Below are 21,353 nucleotides of genomic sequence, written 5' to 3'. Positions count from 1 at the left end.
CTTAGAAAAATTCTTGCACAAGGAAGCATTAGTTGAACCAAAAATAATATCATCAACATAAATTTGAATGATTAAAATGTCTTCTTTGGTTGTTTTTCTAAAGAGTGTGCAGTCAACCTTCCCTTTCTCAAAACCCTTTTCAAAAAGGAAATTACTGAGTCGATCATACCAAGCTCTTGGAGCTTGTTTCAGACCATACAGTGATTTCTTCAATCTGAAAACATGTTCTGGGTTTGAGACATCTTCAAAACCAGGAGGTTGCTTAACATACACTTCTTCAGAAATAAAACCATTTAAGAAGGCACTTTTAACATCCATCTGATACAAGGTTATTCCATGATTAACAGCATAAGATAGAAGTAACCTGATTGCTTCAAGTCTAGCAATTGGTGCAAAGGTTTCAGTATAGTCAATCCCCTCTTGCTGACTATAACCTTGTGCAACCAATCTAGCCTTGTTTCTTACCACTTCACCTTGTTCATTCAGCTTGTTTCTGAATACCCATTTTTTTCCAATAATGTTCTTGTGTGAAGGTTTGGGCACTAGAGTCCATACATCATTCCTTTGAAATTGATTCAGCTCTTCTTGCATTGCTACAATCCAAGCATCATCTCTCAGAGCTTCATCAATCTTTGAAGGTTCCATCATTGAGATAAGACCAACTAAAGATTCCTCATTTCTCAGTTGAGATCTTGTTTTCCTTGGACTATCCTTGTTGCCTGATACGCCTAAAAATATGCTATTTATTTAGTTAATTTACTATTATATTTTAATTATTTTTATTTCGATTTCGAAGTTTTATATTATGAATCGTTACTTATTTCTCGTATTTTAAATAAACAGATAAAAAGTGTACGAGTTGAAGAAAGGAGCGAAAACGGACCGAAAAGGAGCAAAAATGGACAAAAAGGACCACACATGTGCAGCCAATTGGGCCACACATGTGCAGCCCACCAAACACACTTGACGGTCACCAAGAAGCCCAAAGTGGCGCCTGCCACAAGGAAACAAGTGCTGCTCGCCAGCCAACCAAAAGTGGCAACCGCCACATGCACCAAAGTGGCCCTCGCCACTCCCTTTCATCATGGACGTCCAGTTGATCCAACGGCAACGCGCTACTTTTCCTTAAGTCCCACATCGGATAGATTTGCTCTTTTGTCTCTTGTAATTTAGTATAAATAGGTCCCTTTTCTCCACTTTCTAGAACCAACTGATAACACTTGACTAGAGAATTGAAAACTAGGCTTAGTACCACAAGGTTTTCTTCTCTAAAGTCGAGAGTTTAGTATTATTTTATTCTCCGTTGAGAATAAAATAAGTTTTTTTTATTTTCCTACCGTTAAGCTGTCGGAATCCGTACTCGAGATTTCTTTTTAATTCAGGTTCTTATTTTATTTTATGGTCTTATTTATTTCTTGTCTTTATTTTAATGCTTTTATTTTATGCTTTTAATTTCTGTTTTTATTTTTATTATGTCTATTTATTTATTTGCTTATTTTATTTTTATGTCTTTATTTTTAGTTATGTCTAGCTAAATTTAGCGTTGCTAGGATGTGTAGTTAGTAGCTAATAGGGGTTCGGTAGTTAATTCGCGCTTAATAGTTTTCAACCACCAGTTTTAAATAAATACGTTTTCAAATAATTCGTCACGAGAGTGAGGATTGTTTTAAAGGCATTAAACCAACATTGACGAGAGTTGAGGTTTAGGGTCGGATAGTTAAAACTGACCGTTAGTTCTAAGTCCGCGAGAGCTATTTAGGATTAATGAGTTTTATATTGATTTTCAAAGGTACTTATATAGGTAAGTGAGCGCGTGAGAGCTGAGCATTTATTTTATCTAAGTATAATGCTAGTCAAGATTTGCGAGAGCTGAGATTAGTGTTTTTAAATTAAATATAATTCTTGAAAACTGACAACGGTTTTATTTTCTTAAGCAGTTTTTAATTAAGCGTTGATTATAATTCGTCACGAGAGTGAGAATTAATTAAAGTAAAAATCAATAGAGCGAGAGCGTGAGATTTCTACTAGATAGTAAAAACTGAACATTAAATCTAATTCGCAACGAGAGTTGGGATTAGAATTAATTAAATTATATTGTTTTTCAAAGAGTATTTTATTAGCGGGTGTGAGGACGAGAGTTAAGCACCACCTTTATAATTTATAATACTATCTGAATTGTATTTTTAAACAATATAGTTTCGAAAATTTAATTGTTTACACCACTAAAATCTAGAAGTAATGCAACTACTTTGTAAAGTATTTTATTAATTTCATGATGAGAGTTGTGAGAGCTGGAAGTGAGAACGGCTTTCGCCTGGAGCATCGATTTTATTAAAATACGACAATTAGATGTGGTAGTAATTTTGTCTAGCGCGAACTAAGTATTGAACCCTCTGAAGCAACTAATAGCACGTCCTAGCAATATTTTATTTACATATTAAAAATCTAAAAAAATATATTTATTTCTCTTATTTTAGTTATTCAATTAATCATAACCCTTTAAATCATTAGCCTTAGATTTACAAAGCAACACTAGAATACGGTAGGTCGATTATTGGTCCTTTGGGTTCGATATCTTTTAAAACTACACGACACGACTGTATACTTGCAGTACCATTGCGTTGTCACACGATCATTGCCTAGAATCAGTTCCTCTGGATGTGATGATTTGTATTTGAAAGTGTTTCTTGGGGGCTCATCATCTTCAGACTCATCAACAGCAGGTTCAGCAGTTGCTTCAGTTCTTTGTTGTTCTGAGTCTGTAGGAACTGTTATGTTCAGAGGTTCTTCAGAGAATGGATGTTCTGAGTAGTTTGGAATATCTGAATACTGATCCTCTGATACCTGAAATCTAGACAAACCTTCCACAAGCTCTGACACTTGGTCAGGCTCTTTGTCATCAAATTTGACATGCATAGTTTCTTCCACAGTGTGTGTTTCAGAAATATACAGTCTGTATGCTTTTGAGCGTTCAGAATATCCTATAAAGATACCCTTATAACCTCTAGCATCAAATTTCTTTAGATGGACTTTGTTGTTTAAGATGTAACAAGTACATCCAAACTGATGAAAATAAGAAATGTCAGGCTTTCTTCCTTTGAACAGTTCATAAGCAGTTTTGTTCAATTTAGATCTGATATAGATTCTATTTTGAACATAACATGCTGTGTTTACAGCTTCTGCGCATAAAAATTTTGCTACATTAGTTTCATGCATCATGGTTCTGGCCATTTCTTGCAGAGTTCTATTCTTCCTTTCTACAACCCCATTTTGTTGAGGAGTTCTAGGAGAAGAGAATTCATGCAAGATGCCATATTTTTCACAAAAGTTTTCAAAAGGTTCATTTTCAAATTCTCCACCATGATCACTTCTAACTTTTAAAATCGTGTAGCCTTTTTCATTTTGAATTTGTTTGCAGAAAACACTCAACTCATCATATGCTTCATCTTTTGTTCTTAGGAATTTTACCCAAGTCCATCTACTGTAGTCATCAACAATCACTAATCCATACTTCTTTCCATTGATAGAGGCGGTGTTAACTGGCCCAAACAGATCAATGTGAAGAAGTTCCAATGGTCTTGAGGTAGAAACAATGTTCTTAGGTTTAAAAGATGATTTTGTAATTTTTCCTTTTTGACAAGAACCACAAAGTGTGTTTGAGTGATATTTGATTTTTGGTAAACCTCTGACAAGGTCAAGCTTGCTAAGCTTAGAGATTAACCTCCAGTTAGCATGGCCTAACCTCTTATGCCAGATCCATTTTTCTTCACTCAAGGTCAAAAGACACATCACTTTTTGTTCATTCAAATCAGAAAGATTAATTTTATAAACATTATTCTTTCTCAGACCTTTGAATATAATGGAGTTATCAAATTGTTTAGACACAGTACATGATTCCTTATTAAAGACAACTACATAACCATTGTCGCAAAATTGACTTATGCTCAATAAGTTATATTTGAGTCCATCTACTAACCAAACATCATTAATAGATAGGGAAGAATTACCTACTGTACCTGTACCTATTATCTTTCCTTTTTGATTACCTCCAAAGCCAACAGATCCTCCTTCTTTCATAGTCAGCTTAGAGAATAGTTGTTTGTCACCAGTCATATGCCTTGAACATCCACAATCCAGATACCATGAGTGATTCATGATACTTCTTTGAGTGGCAGGCTGTATGAGAAACAACTTTAATCATTGCGGTAGAACTCTTCATCACAGTTAATGATAAAGTCATCCCAGTATTATTCCTCTTCATTTTTCAAGTTCTGATTGTTAACTTGAGAACTTGTCAGCCATTTGTCTAGGACATAAGCCTTTCTTCCTTTGCATAGGACTTGTTTCCATACTCTAGGTAGGACATATCCTTTCCTAGTTGGTAAATCTGAATGATACATTATTTCAGCTTTTGGTACCCATCTTCTGGGTCCACGCTTGTTAGTCCACAAATGCTTACTATGTTGTTTAGTGTTAGAGAAAGATCTTGGTTTGGAATAATATCCTTTTTGAAACCTTTTCTTTGTTTGAAATCTGTTATTATTCCAGGATTCGGATTGTTTATGATTCCAGGGTTTGTATTTACCACCAATCCCATGTTCTGATTGATTATATCTACTGACTCTAGAATCATAAATAATCTGAGTCTTGTACTTTATCTGAGGTTTGGAGTTTGAATTTTTTCCTTTTAAAAACTTCTGATCTTTTAGAGGCTTCAGGTACTGAAGTTCCTTTGGATCCAGAATTTGAAGTCTCAGATTTTGAAGCTTTCAGAACATCTGAACTAATGTTCTCAGGTTCTGAACCACTTCTATCTTCTGAACTTTTCTTTCCAGATTCTGAGGAACTTGGTTCCTCTGAGCTGTCAGCTTCTAAATCTCTCAGATCATCATCCTCATTTTCCACAATACCAGGATTCTTTCCCTCTTCACTTGGTGGAACAACATAATAAACCCAAGATTTTCCAACCTTTTTGGCAAAGGTCTTCAGCTTTGAATATGTTCTACCATACTCACAGCCAAGTCCTTCTCCTCTATGTCTCAAAACATTATAAATTCTATTAGCAGCTTTGCTCTTCCCAAGGTTGAGATGCACAAACTGTTGAAGAGCTATTTCCTGCTCATCAATAGGTTTGTGACAAACAGCACAACCCTTTTCAAAGTCATTCACTCTATTCAGAGTTTCTTGATATAGACCTTGAAAATGTTCTGCTTGTTCAGTCAGAGTGTTAAGCTTTTCTTGTAAAACTTTTTGTTTACCTAACACTCTGAGATGTTTCTCAATGACCTTGTTAAGTGCAGTTATAAGTTGAGATTTAGAACTGTCAGAAAATACCTCATCTGTTACTTCTGAATCTGATTCTGATTCATCCTCTAAGTCTGCATCTGAGTCAGTTGAAGCCATCAGGGCTAGATTTGCCTCTTCTTCTTCCTCAACTTCTTCCTCAGATGATAGCTCTTCAAAAGTAGCCATCAGACTCTTTTTCAATTTGCTCTTAAATTGTTGCTTATTTGAGCTGTATCTTTTGTTTTTGTCTTTGGCAGACATTTCTGGACAGTCAGCAATAAAGTGTCCTGGCTTCTTACAGTTGAAGCAGTTCTTCTGATCATCCTTTTTGCTGACAAAATTTCTGGAGCTGTTACCTCTGAAGTTTCTTTTGTTAAATCTGTTCCATTGCTGAAACTTGGTGAATAAAGCAAACTCATCTTCACCCATTTCCTCCTCTTGACCATCTGCAGAAGATTCCTCTTCAAAGTCAAGAAGCTGAGTCTTAAGAGCTTTAGAAGGAGTCCTAGTTGACTGTAAAGCCACAGACTTGGACTTCTTCTTAGCCTCTGAATCAGCATTCAGAACCATCTCATGGCTTCTGAGATTGCTTATCAGAGCCTCAAGGCCCAGAGTCTTGAGATTTTGAGCTTCTTCTATTGCAGTGACCTTAGGTCTCCAAGCAATAGGAAGACTTCTCAGAATCTTCTGAACATGGTCATAGGTGGAATAACTTCTCTTAAGAGCTTTAAGACCAGATACAAGGATTTGAAACCTTGTAAACATAGTTTCAATGTTTTCATCTTGTTGCATAGTGAATAGTTCATATTGCCTTATCAAGAGACTAGCTTTAGCCTCTTGGACCTTTTCATTACCATCATAGGTAGCACACATAGAGTCAAAGATAGATTTAGCAGTAGACTTGTCTTCTATTCTGACATAATCTTCATGTCTAATAGCACCAACAACAATGTCCTTTACTCTATGATGCTTAGTGTAGGTTTTTAAGTTAGCTGGTGTGAGTAACTTTCTATGCTCAATGGACAACCTTCCATGTTCATTTAAGTTTTCAAAAGTTACTCCCAGCTCAACCAAATCCCACAACTCATGATCAATAGCAGTAATATTGCTATACAGTCTTTCCTTCCACCACTCAAATAATGATGCATCACCATTGAATATAGGGGCTTTCCTATTGCCACTATGTTCATGTGATTCATTACTTAAGTAGTCAAAACCAAAAGCATTTCTAGGACCACCACCAGCACCACTGGCCTCACCGGCTTCACCGGTTGTTCTAGTGCTACTATCGTCTCCTCCAGACATAGTGTTCTCACAAGATCTTTACTGTCTCACTGTTAAGTGAAAGTAACAGACCAGTGCTCTGATACCAATTGAAGGTGTGAAAACACAAGAAGGGGGGGTTGAATTTTGTTTTAGTCAAGTTTAAAACTTTTTCAAGTTCTTAACTTAACTTCAACAGCAGCGGATAAATAACTCAATAAAACAAGTTCAGAGAGAGAGAGAGATCACACAAGCAATTTATACTGGTTCCTCTCACAAAACGAGAGTAGTCCAGTCCCTTTGCACTTCCAAGGGATTTCACTATAATCACACAAGATTACAACTGCTCAAGCACACAAGCAAGAGACTTCACCACAATGCTCAAGCACACAAGCAAGAGACTTCTCAAGTACAAGTGAAATGAATAATAGAATGTATACAACAACTCTTAATCAGAACCTAGACGAACAAATACTAAATATTTGAACTAAAAGTGCAACAACACAGTTTAGAGGTTCAGAGCTTTGTATGAGGAATTCAGAGTTTGTTCGAGCGTGTTGATAATCCTTGATAAAAATTACAACTGATTCTTTTAGTATATATACGACTAGAAAAAGAGTCGTTGCAAAGATGACCGTTGAAGTAGATAACCTTTTGTCTTCAAGCAGCCTGTCTTGATGCAGTTTGGTTGTATCCAAAACTGAGAAAGAGTTTCAGGTACTTTGACTACTGCAGAGAAGACTTTCCTTATTCAGCTAACACCACTGATGACCCACGTTCTCAAAAGAGGACAGACAGAAAGAGATTAGCTGTTCTGATCAGGCTTGAAAGGTCCTTTTCTTCATTGGTAGAAGAGTTGACTTGCAAAAGAGAATCTTTACAAACTTCAAGAAGATCATCAGAGTTGATGAAGCTAAGACCTTAAGAAGTTCTGAAGACTTCATCGTCTGAAGATTACAACTTCTGAGTCTTACAATCTTCTGAACGCTTACAAACTTCTGAAGTCCTTATCTTCTGATCTTTAATCAGAGCTTAATTGAATCTAAGTCCTGCACACTTAAATTAAATTTTTAGTCCTTCCAATTGTTTATTAATACTTTGTTATCATCAAAACCTTAATAGATTTAGGGGCAAACATTTTTTAAATCAATTTTGTTCCAACAAATTTTAGGGTGAGCTCCAGGGAAAACGTTTCTGGCAAGGATGGACAAAGAAGGAGGGTTTGTTACCAGACCACCTCTTCTGGTTGGTACTTCAAACTATGACTATTGGAAGTCCCGTATGATGGCCTTCCTAAAACAAATTGATAGCAAGACATGGAAGGCAATTCTGAGAGGATGGACTCCACCTGTGAAGATGGACAAAGATGGTAAAGCAACTCTTGAGTTGAAATCTGCTGAAGAATGGTCCAAAGAAGAGGATGAGCTTGCTCTTGCAAACTCAAAAGCATTATATGCATTATATAATGGTGTTGACAAGCACATATTCAGACTCATCAAAAAGTGTGTCTGTGCTAAGGAAGCTTGGACAATTCTTGAGACTGTTCATGAAGGTACCTCTAAAGTGAAGCTGTCTAAACTACAACTCCTAACAACTAAGTTTGAGAATCTAAGAATGAATGATGATGAAACCATTCAGGATTTTCACATGACCATACTTGATTTTGACAATCAATTTGATGCCTTGGGTGAAAAGATACCTGAAGAAAAGCTGGTAAGAAAAATGCTTAGGTCTCTACCTAAGAAGTTTGACATGAAAGTCACAGCTATAGAGGAGGCAAAGGATATCACAGATATGAAGCTAGATGAACTGGTGGGTTCTCTACAAACCTATGAGGTAGCTATAAATGAAAAGATGGATAAGAAAAACAAAAGCATTGCTTTTGTCTCAAATGCTGAGGAAGAAGATCAACAGAGTGACACAGAGTCTGAACACAGCATCTCTGATGCAATGGTTCTTTTGGGAAAACAATTTAATAAGGTGCTAAAGAGAATGGACAAAAGCTCTAAGACAGGTGCAGCTGACATTGGTCGCAACACTTACAGGAATTTCAGAAAACCTGTAACAGATGAGAAATCAGCTCCAAATAAAGGTGTTCAATGCCATGAATGTCAAGGTTATGATCACATTAGAAGTGAGTGTGGAACCTTCCTGAAGAAACAGAAGAAAGGGTTAACTGTAACTTGGTCAGATGAAGATTCTGAGGGAGAAGCTGATACTGCAAAGGCTATACATGTATTGACAAGTGTTTGCACATCTGACACTGAATCATGTGAAGAAGAACTGACATTTGATGAACTTGCTGAATCATATAAAAAGTTGTGTCTGAAGAGTGCAGAAGTTTGCAGAGTCTCTGAAGAGCAAAAAGAAACAATCACTAAGTTACAAACTGAGAGAGCTGCTAATCTGTCAAGAATCTCTGAATTTAGTACTAAATGGGAAGATAGTTTAAAGATCATTGAGGAACAAAAGGCAACTATCATCAACTTAGAAGCAGACAAGATCAACAACTAACTGAGATAGCCCATCTGAATGAAGAGGTAACTGAATTAAACTCTCATCTTGAGAATTTAAAGAAGCATGTTCTTAGGCTATTCAAAGGAAGTGATCTAGATGAAATCCTGGAAACCTTGCCTGCTCCCAGTAGATCCAAAACAGGCATTGGGTACGAGTACAAAAATGTTAATAGGATTATGGATTACAACAAAGAAGGGAAATATATGCCTGAGATAAGTAAACAACCTTCTCCAGAAATGCGTGTCAGGATGTCGCCACACCTGTCTCCTAGACAGCAGAGACAAGTGTTACCACATGTGGCACCACATCAGCAAAGATGGCAGAGACCTAGATTTATACATAGACCTAGAAGCAGATACCACTCATGGAGATGTCACCACTGTGGTAGAAAGGGGCACATAAGGCCTTACTGCTACAAATTGTATGGTTATCCAAGTGAAATTCCTCAAGAGTCTGATCCATCCATTACTAAAACAAGGATGGAATGGAAGCAAAAAGATGATGCAACCAATACCAAGGAGTATACAGCTGAAAGCAGTGGAAAAAGTTTGATTGCCCATACGTCTCTTAGAGCCTCATCAAAAGAAGATTGGTACTTTGATAGTGGTTGTTCCAGACACATGACTGGTGTTGAAAAATATTTAAAGGAAGTAAAATCTTATGCCACAAGTTTTGTGACATTTGGAGATGGAGCAAAGGGGGAAATCAAAGGTATTGGAAGACTGATTGACCATGGTCTACCAAAACTTGAAAATGTTCTCCTTGTAAAAGGACTAACTGTCAATCTAATTAGTATAAGCCAACTATGTGATCAAGACATGAAAGTCAACTTTACAAAAAATGAATGTCTGGTCAGCAATAATGAAGGAGACATTCTTATGAGGGGTGTTAGATCAAAAGACAACTGCTACTTGTGGATCCCTCTTGAAGAAGCTAATGTATCTACATGTCTCTTAACTAAAAATGAAGAGGTTAAGCTGTGGCATCAAAAATTAGGACACCTTAACCTGAAGAGCATGAAGAGAGTCATATCAGAAGAAGCTGTCAGAGGACTACCAAGCTTACAGATACAGGAAGGCAATATCTGTGGTGAATGTCAGATTGGGAAGCAAACCAAAGTGTCGCACCAGAAGTTGCAACACTTGTCCACCTCTAGAGTTCTTGAGTTACTACATATGGATCTGATGGGGCCCATACAAGTTGAGAGTCTTGGAGGTAAGAAATATGTTCTTGTTATTGTTGATGACTTCTCTAGATATACTTGGGTAAATTTCATTAGGGAAAAATCTGAGACTTTTGAATAATTCAAAAATCTTTGTTTACAACTTCAAAAGGAGAAAGACTGTGGTATTGTAAGAATCAGAAGTGACCATGGTAAGGAGTTTGAAAACTCTAAATTTACTGACTTTTGTGTTGCTGAAGGAATAACTCATGAATTTTCTTCACCAATTACACCTCAACAAAATGGTGTGGTTGAAAGAAAGAATAGAACTTTACAGGAATCTGCTAGAGTGATGTTGCATGCCAAAAATGTTCCTTACAAGTTCTGGGCTGAAGCCATGAATACAGCATGTTACATTCACAATAGAGTAACATTAAGAAAAGGCACTGCTACAACACTGTATGAACTATGGAAGAATAGGAAGCCTACTGTGAAATATTTCCATGTGTTTGGGTCAAAATGTTATATTTTGGCAGATAGAGAACCTAGAAGAAAATTAGACCCCAAAAGTGATGAGGGGATATTTTTAGGTTACTCAACCAACAGCAGAGCGTACAGAGTTTTTAACTCCAGAACAAGAACCATGATAGAATCAATTAATGTGGTTGTTGATGATAGTGATACAACAAGTGCAGAGCCAGCTGAAGAGACAGATGTCATAGCACCTGTCCCAACACTAGATGATGATCAAACTGAACCTGAACCTGATCAACATTCTGAGTCTACTACAGAGGCTCCTAGACCAAACAAGGGCCCATCTACTAGAACACAAAAGAATCATCCTCTAGAACTTGTCATTGGAAATCCAAATCAAGGAATTGCAACAAGAAGATCAAAAGAAGCAATCTCCAACTCATGCTTCATATCCAAGATTGAACCAAAGAATGTTAAAGAAGCTTTGACTGATGAATACTGGATCAATGCTATGCAGGATGAACTAACTCAGTTCAAAAGAAGTGAGGTATGGGATCTAGTACCTAGACCAGATGGTATAAATGTTATTGGTACAAAGTGGGTGTACAAGAACAAAACTGATGAAAATGGTGATATTACTATAAATAAAGCCAGATTTGTAGCACAAGGATACACCAAGATAGAAGGAGTAGATTTTGATGAGACTTTCGCTCCAGTTGCTCGTTTGGAGTCCATAAGATTACTCTTGGCTGTGGCATGCATTTTAAAATTCAAGCTATATCAAATGGATGTAAAAAGTGCATTCCTAAATGGTTATCTAAATGAAGAGGTATATGTTGAACAACCAAAAGGGTTTGTAGATCCAAGCTTTCCTAACCATGTTTACAAACTAAAGAAAGCACTCTATGGATTGAAACAAGCCCCTAGAGCATGGTATGAAAGACTGACTGAATTCCTTGTCAGCCATGGATACAAGAAAGGTGGTAATGATAAAACCCTGTTTGTGAGAGAAGAGAAAGGGAAGCTAATGATAGCTCAGATATATGTGGATGATATTGTATTTGGTGGAATGTCGCGACAAATGGTGGAACATTTTGTGCATCAAATGCAATCTGAATTTGAAATGAGTCTTGTAGGTGAGCTAACTTATTTTTTAGGTCTTCAGGTCAAACAAATGGAAGACACCATATTTATCTCTCAAGAAAAATATGCAAGAAACATTGTGAAGAAATTTGGAATGGAAGGTGGTAGTCACAAAAGGACACCTGCACCTACACACTTGAAGCTTACCAAAGATGAGAAAGGGATTGATGTGGATCAAAGTCTCTACAGAAGTATGATTGGGAGCTTGCTATATCTCACAGCTAGTAGGCCTGATATCATGTTTGCAGTTGGTGTTTGTGCAAGATATCAATCTGAACCCAAGATGAGTCATCTGACTCAAGTAAAAAGGATTTTCAAATATGTCAATGGAACATGTGGCTATGGAATTTTATACTCTCATGGTAATGATTCTACCTTAGTTGGCTATTGTGATGCAGATTGGGCAGGAAGTGCAGATGATAGAAAGAGCACCTCTGGTGCATGTTTCTTCTTGGGAAACAATCTAGTATCTTGGTTTAGTAAGAAACAGAATAGTGTGTCTCTATCCACAGCTGAGGCAGAATATATAGCAGCTCGTAGTAGTTGCTCTCAATTGTTATGGATGAGACAAATGTTGAAGGAGTATAGTGTTGAGCAAGATGTCATGACACTCTACTGTGACAATCTGAGTGCTATAAACATTTCTAAAAATCCTATTCAACATAGTAGGACTAAGCACATTGATATACGTCATCATTTTATAAGAGAACTTGTAGAAGAGAAAATTGTTACACTTGAACACATTGCATCCGAAGAACAGTTGGCAGATATTTTTACAAAGGCTTTAGATGCAAATCAATTTGAAAATTTGAGAGGCAAACTTGGAATTTGCCTTTTTGAAGACAAATAGCAGTTACAGTATGTAATGCGTGTAACTACCTCTCATCACTTAAAGTTACACGCTAATCAAGGAAGTTTTCATTCAACTTCCCACAACCTCCATCAACCACAATCATTACTTTTCATTCATTCTCTCTCTCACGTTCAAAAACTCTCTATCTCCCTCATCAATATTTCTCTAATCTCTTCTTTTGTCAGAAAATTTCACTTCCGAATTATGTCTGACTCTACTAAATCTTCACCAACAAAGACAGATGCTGTTCCATCGCTACAAAAGGTGGTAATCGATGCTGTTCCTCTCAACACCATACCTTCCATAAGTCCAACTATGAGGAGAAAATCAGTTGTGAAGAAGGAAAAATCATCACGAACAAGCACAAATCCTTCATCTCCTTCCGCGTCAATTAAAGTTTCAAAGCGTAAAAGCAAGAAGACTAAAGGAGAATCGAGTAAAGCTTTTACAATGTCCGAGCTTCACACTGATCCACTTCCTTCAAGTGCTGCTGCAACACATGTCGCTAGTGCCACCGTTGAGAATGTTGAGACATCTGGTAAGATTTCTGCTAATTTAGGTTGTAATACACCAAAATCTGATAAAACCCTAGGTGTAGAGACCCCTGCTATATCTGGAAATTTGGGGAAAAGTATTCCTAACTCCCCTGTTGCTGTTGATACTAATGTTGGTGCTTCCACTGAGACCAATGAGGCTGTTGCTGCTGAGTCTCTCAAGAAAACTACTCCTGAGACTCATGTTGCGCCAAATGTTGCAACACATGGCGCTGCGCCAAATGTTGTGCCAGATGTTACCACATCTTTGGCACAGGAAAATATTGTTGACTATTCTGAGTCTGATGAGAGTCCCCCACCTAAGGCTACTGATATAGAAACTGTTCCTGATAAAGTTGTGAATGAAACTCCTGAGGTTATAATTGTTAATGAAAATGAAACTACTGTTAGTGATAAGGCTGCTCCTACAAATTCTGAGGCTAGTGTGGCTAGAAGGACTAGAAGTAGGGCTGGTAAAGGTGTGGAGACTGCTAACACACCTGTCCAAACACCCAAACCTTCTAGGGCTGGAAAAGATACTGGTAAAAAGCCTCTTTATGGACCTCCAAAACCTGTAAGTAAGGTAATACCTAGAACAGAAACTAGGAAAAGGAAAGCTCCACCAACTAGTGATTCTGATTTTGAGCCAGAGACAGATGTTGCTGCATCTGGCAGCACATCTAGGAAGAGTATAGGAAGGAAGAAGGTTCCTCAAACTGTTCCCTATGCTCCTTTGGATAATATCTCATTTCATCTGGAGAATGGGTCTGCAAGATGGAAGTTTGTGTATCACAGGAGGTTAGCTCTAGAAAGGAATTTGAAAGATGATATTCTTGAATGTCCTACTGTTGTTGAAGCTCTTGAGTATGCAGGTTTGATGAAAACTGTGGTTGGGTTGGACAAGTGCTATGACAGGCTTGTCAAAGAATTTTTGATTAATGTGGCTGCAAACTGTAATGATCCAGCAAATCCTGAATACAGGCAGGTATTTGTTTGTGGTAAATGTGTTAAGTTCTCACCAACTGTGATCAACCAATATTTGCAAAGAAATTCTGATGAAGTGGCTCCTCTAAAAGTCACAGACAATGAGGTCTGCAAGGTCCTCACTGGTGGAAGAATAAAGGTATGGCCAAGCAAGGCTAAGCTGGCTGCAACTTACCTCTCTCCATTTTATGCTGTTCTGAACAGGATTGTTGCACATAATTGGGTGCCTACAACCCACTCAGGTGATGTAGCCAGAGGATTGGGAAAGTTCATGTATGCTGTGGGTACCAAGGCCAACTTTGATTATGGATCTTACTTCTTTCAAGAAACTTTAAGCCATGCTTTGACCTATGCTGTTGAGAAACCAGTTGCTCTCCCTACTCTGCTATGCAACATAATACTTGAGCAACACCCAGATATTCTGAGAAGTACTGATGTTCCTTGTAAAAGGAAAGGGGTGTTGGTTATTAAGCAGAGGCTGCTAGATGGGACAAATGCTGCAGCAGGTGTTGGCACATCTGTCCGGGCTGGTGTACTTTCAAGGAAGCAGATGATTGCAGATCTGACTGAGACTAGCAGAGCTCTTGAGGCCAGGAAACTGAAAATAGATCGTGTGATTGAGGCACTCAAGGCTGAGGAGGCTGCTGAGACTGCTGAGGGTGAGCCTGATGGACAAGAAGGACAAGGAACTAGTGGCTCTGAGGATGGCTCTGAGGATTTGATGGAGGACTCTGATGAAAGTTCCTCAATATGATTTCTGATGTTTCCTTATATGTTTCTGATGTACTTTTGGTGTTCTCTTTGTTATGGGCAAGGCCCTGGATTTCTAGCACCTGTGTGTGCATTTTAGTCTGTAATAATTGCACCCTGACACTTCTATTGTCTGCTACTCTACATATTTCCTATGCATGATGTTTGTCAAAATTGTGGCTAAAAAGGGGGAGTAGTGTGCGTGTGTGCCAAGTGTGTGGACAGATGTTCTCACATCTGGTGACTGTGTCTGCATGAATTGTTCTTATGCTCGTATTGAGGGGGAGTGTGAGTAATATGCATGTACTGAGGGGGAGTAGTGAATATTCTTTCTCTATCTGATGTGTGTATGCATGAATTCAGGGGGAGTGCGAGTGATATTATCTCTTGATCGCCTGAATGTATTTGATGACAAATGTTGTGCCAAGTGTTATGGCACCTGACTATTTGAGTCCACTATCCACTATGAATGAGAATTTATTTTTCTCAGATGTTCATGGGAATTTATTTTTCCTGTTGTTCTTATGTTGAAGAAATGTGCGCTTAAACTATTAGGAGTTTATTTCTCCTACTTCTTAGCATCTACTATGGGAGTTTATTTCTCCCTTGTGTTGTTCCATGAGGCTAGATGTTTTATTCCGCTGTTGCATTGCCTCTGATGCTACTTGACTATCATGGAAGTATTGTTTATTATGTGTTACTTTCTTTCCTAGTTGTGTGATCATGTTGACTCGAAGGAAAAGTGATACTGTATCTCTCTATACACTGGTCTAACATTGTTTTAGCCAAAATTTGCCAAAGCGGGAGATTGTTGGGTTTTTGTAAGTTGGCTACATTTTGCAAAAACATATTTTAGCCAAGTGTTGAGACAAATGTGCTGACCCCAAGTGTTGTGACAAATGTTGGGACACTTTGGAACAACACCTGACTCTGTATCGTGCGCGCCAGCTAGCGGGTTTAAATTTCTACTCAATCTTTTGAAGATCTGTTTGAAGAATTGTTTCAAGGTTTCTTACAGAGGAAGGCGCACGTGTTTAATGTGTTTCATGAGGCAGCCAAACCCTAGTTTTATTTTCCAAAAGAATTATATTTTTGGAAAATATATTTTTGCGTTTCAAAAAATATAACTATTATTTTCAGAAATATATCACTGCTGCCGCAATTCTAGAAGCCCTAATTTTGTCTTGAAGGCCAAGTCGTTCTACTACTATAAATACGAATTTCAAGTATCTAAAATCGTGTCTTACAAAGCGTGTGTTTTTAGGGATTTTAGAGTGTTAATTGTGAGCCTTTCTTGTGTCTCATTGATGCAAGCTTAGGACCTGAGTGTTATTGAGTTGTAAGTGTGAACTTCTCCTAAGCTTTGAAGTACGGAGATTGTTCTATTGTGTTGTGTGGTTTACTCGCAAGCTTTTAAGCAAGAGTGAATCCTAGTTTCTTAGGAGTGTGTCTCCACCTGTTGTGATTGTGAAATTGAATAGCAACGCTGTCTGTGTTGCTAAGGTGGGAATTGGGACGGGGTCTCATATCTAGGAGTTCCTAGGTAGAAGGGTCATTGGGTAGTGATTAAGTGAGAAGTTGTAAACGGGTGAGTTTAGCTTCGAAGTAATACTGCTGATAGTGGACTTCATTCCTGGATTGGTATCCCCCAGAGTAGGCTTTAGGCTGAACTGGGTTAACAACTCTTGTGTGTTATTTACTTTACTGCTTGTATTGTTTTATGTTATTTGCTCTGTTTATAGACAAGTGTTGGCGCACTAGTAACAACATCTGTCTACAACAGACAAGTGTTGTCACACCTTGAACAACACCTGTCCACTGTGTGCCAGGAATTTCAGTGGGTGACTCGAGGAAGGGGAGAATGTCGATTTCTCCTCACCCGAACTTCCTCCACCCCATTTTCGTTTTAGTTTGGAATGGATTTTCTTGATGGAAATCGTTTCTAAGGTTCTTACTATGTTTAACATGCTTTTAACATGGTTAATGAACGAAAATAATGGTTAAAAACGAGTTTATGAAAGATTAAACTCAAGAACTTTGTGTTCTTGAGAGTTTTGATGAAAAAGTGTTCAATCTTTACTTTTTCGATGTTTATGATGTAGATCTGAGAAATGGACTGTCCTTTTGTGTTTATCCATGTTTGTTATGCTTGAATACAAACTCTTTTGGGATTTATAACATGAAAAATGGGATTTTTGGGTGATTTGGTGTAGAAAACGCCAGAATTTCGCCCCAGGCGAAATATGTTTCGCCCCAGTCGAAAATGTGTCAGTGAGCAACCAGTTCATTCTGCAGTTATTTCGCCCCAGGCGAAAATGTTTCGCCCCAGGCGAAAATTGATCAGTGAGCAAACCAGTACTTCAGGAATTATTTCGCCCTAGGCGAAAATGTTTCGCCTCAGGCGAAAATGTTGCAGATTTCACAAATTTTCATCTGCTGTCTTCCTTTGCATGTATTTTCAAATCAGTGTCTTATTCTTACATGATTGTTGATGCATGTTGATGCTTATAATGCTCATTGCTACTCGTTAATTGATTGTTAATCATGTATGAAGTATAAATGAAGTATATTAAGGTGTTAATCAACTTAATAAAGAAGGATATTAGAATTATGTTATTCTAATAAAGACGGATATTAAGGTATTGATTATCTTAATAAAGACGGACGTTGGATAGTGTTCCACGTTATTGTTGACGGGCTATATGCCAAAATTGTTGATGAATATATTCATGAGTTTTGAGTGCATGCATCATGAATATTTAGGGATATTGGCTTGTCCAATAAAGAAGGATATCGAACTATATTTGTTTGATAAAGACGGATATCGGAGGTGAAATACTCTGATAAAGACGATGGTACCACATGCATTAGAGGTGTCTAGAGGACATAACATGAATGTGAAGCATTAGATTGCATTAGGGATTATGTGTGCATTTTATAATAAATGATGTTTGACACATACTTGGTAAATGCTGATTATTAATCCGTATGTGAGGAGCAGAGTCCGTCATGACTATAAAATGAACAACGCAGGGTCCGTCATGACCATAATCTGAACAATGTATTTGTTGATGTTTTGGTATTGTCCGAGACGACGTGAAACTATATGTTTGGTGTATTTTGTGGATGATTGATCAGGTGATAAATGAAGTATATGCATGATATATGAATATGCATGAATGATGGTGATGTATATGTATAATGTATGATTATGCATGTTTTTATGAAGAAGTGTTTAAGTACCATTTACTTACACTTGTATATTTTGAGTATGTTATCTAACTCTCTTTTATGTGTTATGTGCTGGACCGTTGGGGGTCCAGATTTACAGGTTTTGTGGTATTCGATGTCGAGTCGTCGGTGAAGCTCTGCTCTGATTGTGACACGGGAAAAGGGGTTTTATATGTATATAGAGTCTCCTTATCTAGGTTGTTTTGTATAGCTAATAAATACATTAGTTGATTTAACATTTGTATAAACAAGTATTTTTACTAATTAACTACATTAGTATTATTTTGGTAGAGGAGTGTAATACTCGAACCGACATTCAATAAATTAAATGTGATTTTCCGTTGCATATTTTGAAAAAGATTTTACTAAGGTAGAAATATAAAAATAATGGGTTTGGGTGTTACAATTGGTATCAGAGCCCCGTTGTCTTCGGACTGTGTGGGTTATGTGTCGATCAGAGCAGGTCTGTGCAGTCAGACCAAGTGAGTATTGTGTGTCAGTCGTGTTTGTCTAACAATTTTGTTGTGTTTGTTTTGTGAAATCACTTATGCTGTTGATTTAGGAACTATGAGTGATGTGAATTGGATTAAATTATTCGTTCTTTTTGTGAGTAATGGTGTGAGTGCTATACTCCTATGTTTATAATAGTTGTATATGCGTAGAGTTTAACCTTTTTGTAGTTTAAACTTGATGGATTGATGCTTATTTGCTAATTGTTGATGATCCGGCATGATGTAAAACTGTGTAACGACCCATTTTTTCGTATTCGTATATTTTATTAAATGTTATTTTATTTATTAATTGGCTTTTATTATTTTAGTGAGCGGCGAATAATTATTTAGCCGAGCGTAAGTTATTAGACGCGAGAACCTTTGTTTTGGGCTTAATGGACGTGAGAGGCAATGGGCCTAAGCCATTTGGGCTTGGTTCATGACCATGGAAAGTAGTATAAGTAGCAAGTCAAACACATGAATAGTATCACAATTCATTTCTTTGAGTTTTGAGTGAGTAAGAGCAAGAGCAAAGCTAAGCTAGGGTTTTGGCTAGGAGAATCACGAGCAAGAGAGGAGAGGAAAGGCTTGGATCATCATCTTTGCTTAAGGTAAGAGATTAGAATTCATGATTCTTGAGTGGCAAGGAGAGGGGAGATTGTCTATGTCTCCATTCCCGAACTCTCCCACTCAATTTCTTTTAGACTTTTGGTTAAGCTTTTGTATGTGAGTGTGATGTTCTTCATCATCACTTTGTATGTGTTAATCACTAGCTTGATTTCATGAAAAATATGCATGTGTTTGGATCATGTTGAAAAAGTTTATGAAAGTTGCTTAAAACCCAAGAAATTGGCATGATTTTGATTGTTTGAGGTATTTGGATGTTTGGAAGGGATGATTAATGTTCCTTGATACCATATATGCTTGAAATAGCTGTTTATAAGAATTTATAACATGTTTGAATGAATTTTTGAGTTGATTCAATGTTAAACCGCCTTACTGAAACTCAAGAACAAATATTTTTCTGGTATAGTTCGCTAAGCGACCAGGAGTTCGCTGTAGCGAACATGTTCGCTGAAGCTCGCCAATGCTCGCCATGAGCAGGTGATTCCCTGGTGAGGTTCGCGTAGGCTCGCTAAGCCTTCGCTCAGCGAATAGTTCGCTGAATCTCGCCATGAGCAGGTGACTTCCTGGTGAGGTTCGCCATGTCTCGCTGAGGCTTCGCTTAGCGAAGGCCTCTGTGACAGCAATTTTGTTGATGTTTGTAAGTGTGATTAGGCACTTGTAACATGGTTTAAGGGTATCCTTACATGATTGTTGATACATGTTGATACTGTTAATGCTTATTGTTAATCGTTATATGATTGATAAACGCGTATGCAATAAGTTGTAGCTTAAAATGAGCAATGTGATGTTTTGGCATTAAATTGTAATGTTAAGTGAATGTGTTAGGATTGTGTTCCCGCATTCATAGAAGAGTAGCTTCGAGCTAGAGAATATCATATGGTTGATATGTGTATGCATACATGCATTCATGATTGTATGTGAACATTGGAAACTTGGGTTCCAATAACGAAAATGGATTATGTGTCCATAATGAAGCCGAGGATCGGATTAGATGAATCCATGAGTCCGGAGTTGCTATCCAACAGGATATAAAACTGTGTTGGCTTATCCAAGGGAGATAAGATGGTTCGGTAAGTTCCGACATATCCAGCAAGATATAAAACTGTTCTTGGTCCACCGTTGGTGAGACACCTTGGTACCACATGCATTTAGTTATGTCTAGGGATGGCATGACAGTGAATTAATTGGCATTAGATACCTTAGGGTAAATGCGCATATATTTGATAAATGGTATGTGACATTATTTGGTTGAATTGTGTTGAACTTTATTAATTGATAATTGTTTAGTGCGATGTTTTGGCGTGAGTTAGAATATGTATGATGTAGTTCGAAAGTGTAAGGCCTTTCTTATACTCGTATGATATGCGATTATGTTTTCTAACTCTCTGCTTTGTGTTATTTGCTGGACCTTTGGGGGTTCAGATATTCAGGCTGAGGACTGTGCCGACGTTTAGACTGCTGTTTTAGCTTGGTGTTGAAGTACCTTTTGGTGAGGAGACTTAGCATAGATTTCTCCTTTTAGTGCTAGCTTTTGGCTAGAGTTTGTAAATAGTAAATGCTCTGGTAATGTAACATCGAGTCGGGGGTTACGCTTGGATTTCATCGTATATCGGTGTTACCTTTTTGATATGCTAGTTCTTGTATAAGTGACATCCTTAGGGATGAATATGGCTTATGTATATATATGTATATATATGCATGCTTGGTTTGATTGAATCCGCTGTTGCTTTTCATGTTAAACTTCATGACGCTCTGTGTGTATGCTTGTGTTTTAATTACTGCGTGGCACTCTGCCTTTACACTTGTTGAAAAGTTTTTTTAAAATTACGTTTTTAAGGGTAGTATGGGTTAGGGTGTTACAAACTGCATGTGACGATCCGGCATGATATAAAACTGCATGTGGTAATGATTTGAAATAATTTTAAAAACTAATATTATTTCTTGAAGATTTTGATGAAAATATAGAGTTATTTTCTTTTGGGTGAGTGAAAATTAATTTTCAAAATGGTGAGAAGAGTAGGATATTAATGTGTCCTGGT

This window comes from Trifolium pratense, linkage group LG3, assembly GCF_020283565.1.
Source record: "Trifolium pratense cultivar HEN17-A07 linkage group LG3, ARS_RC_1.1, whole genome shotgun sequence".
Taxonomy (NCBI): Eukaryota; Viridiplantae; Streptophyta; class Magnoliopsida; order Fabales; family Fabaceae; genus Trifolium; species Trifolium pratense.
Note: the sequence above shows the minus strand (reverse complement) of the source record.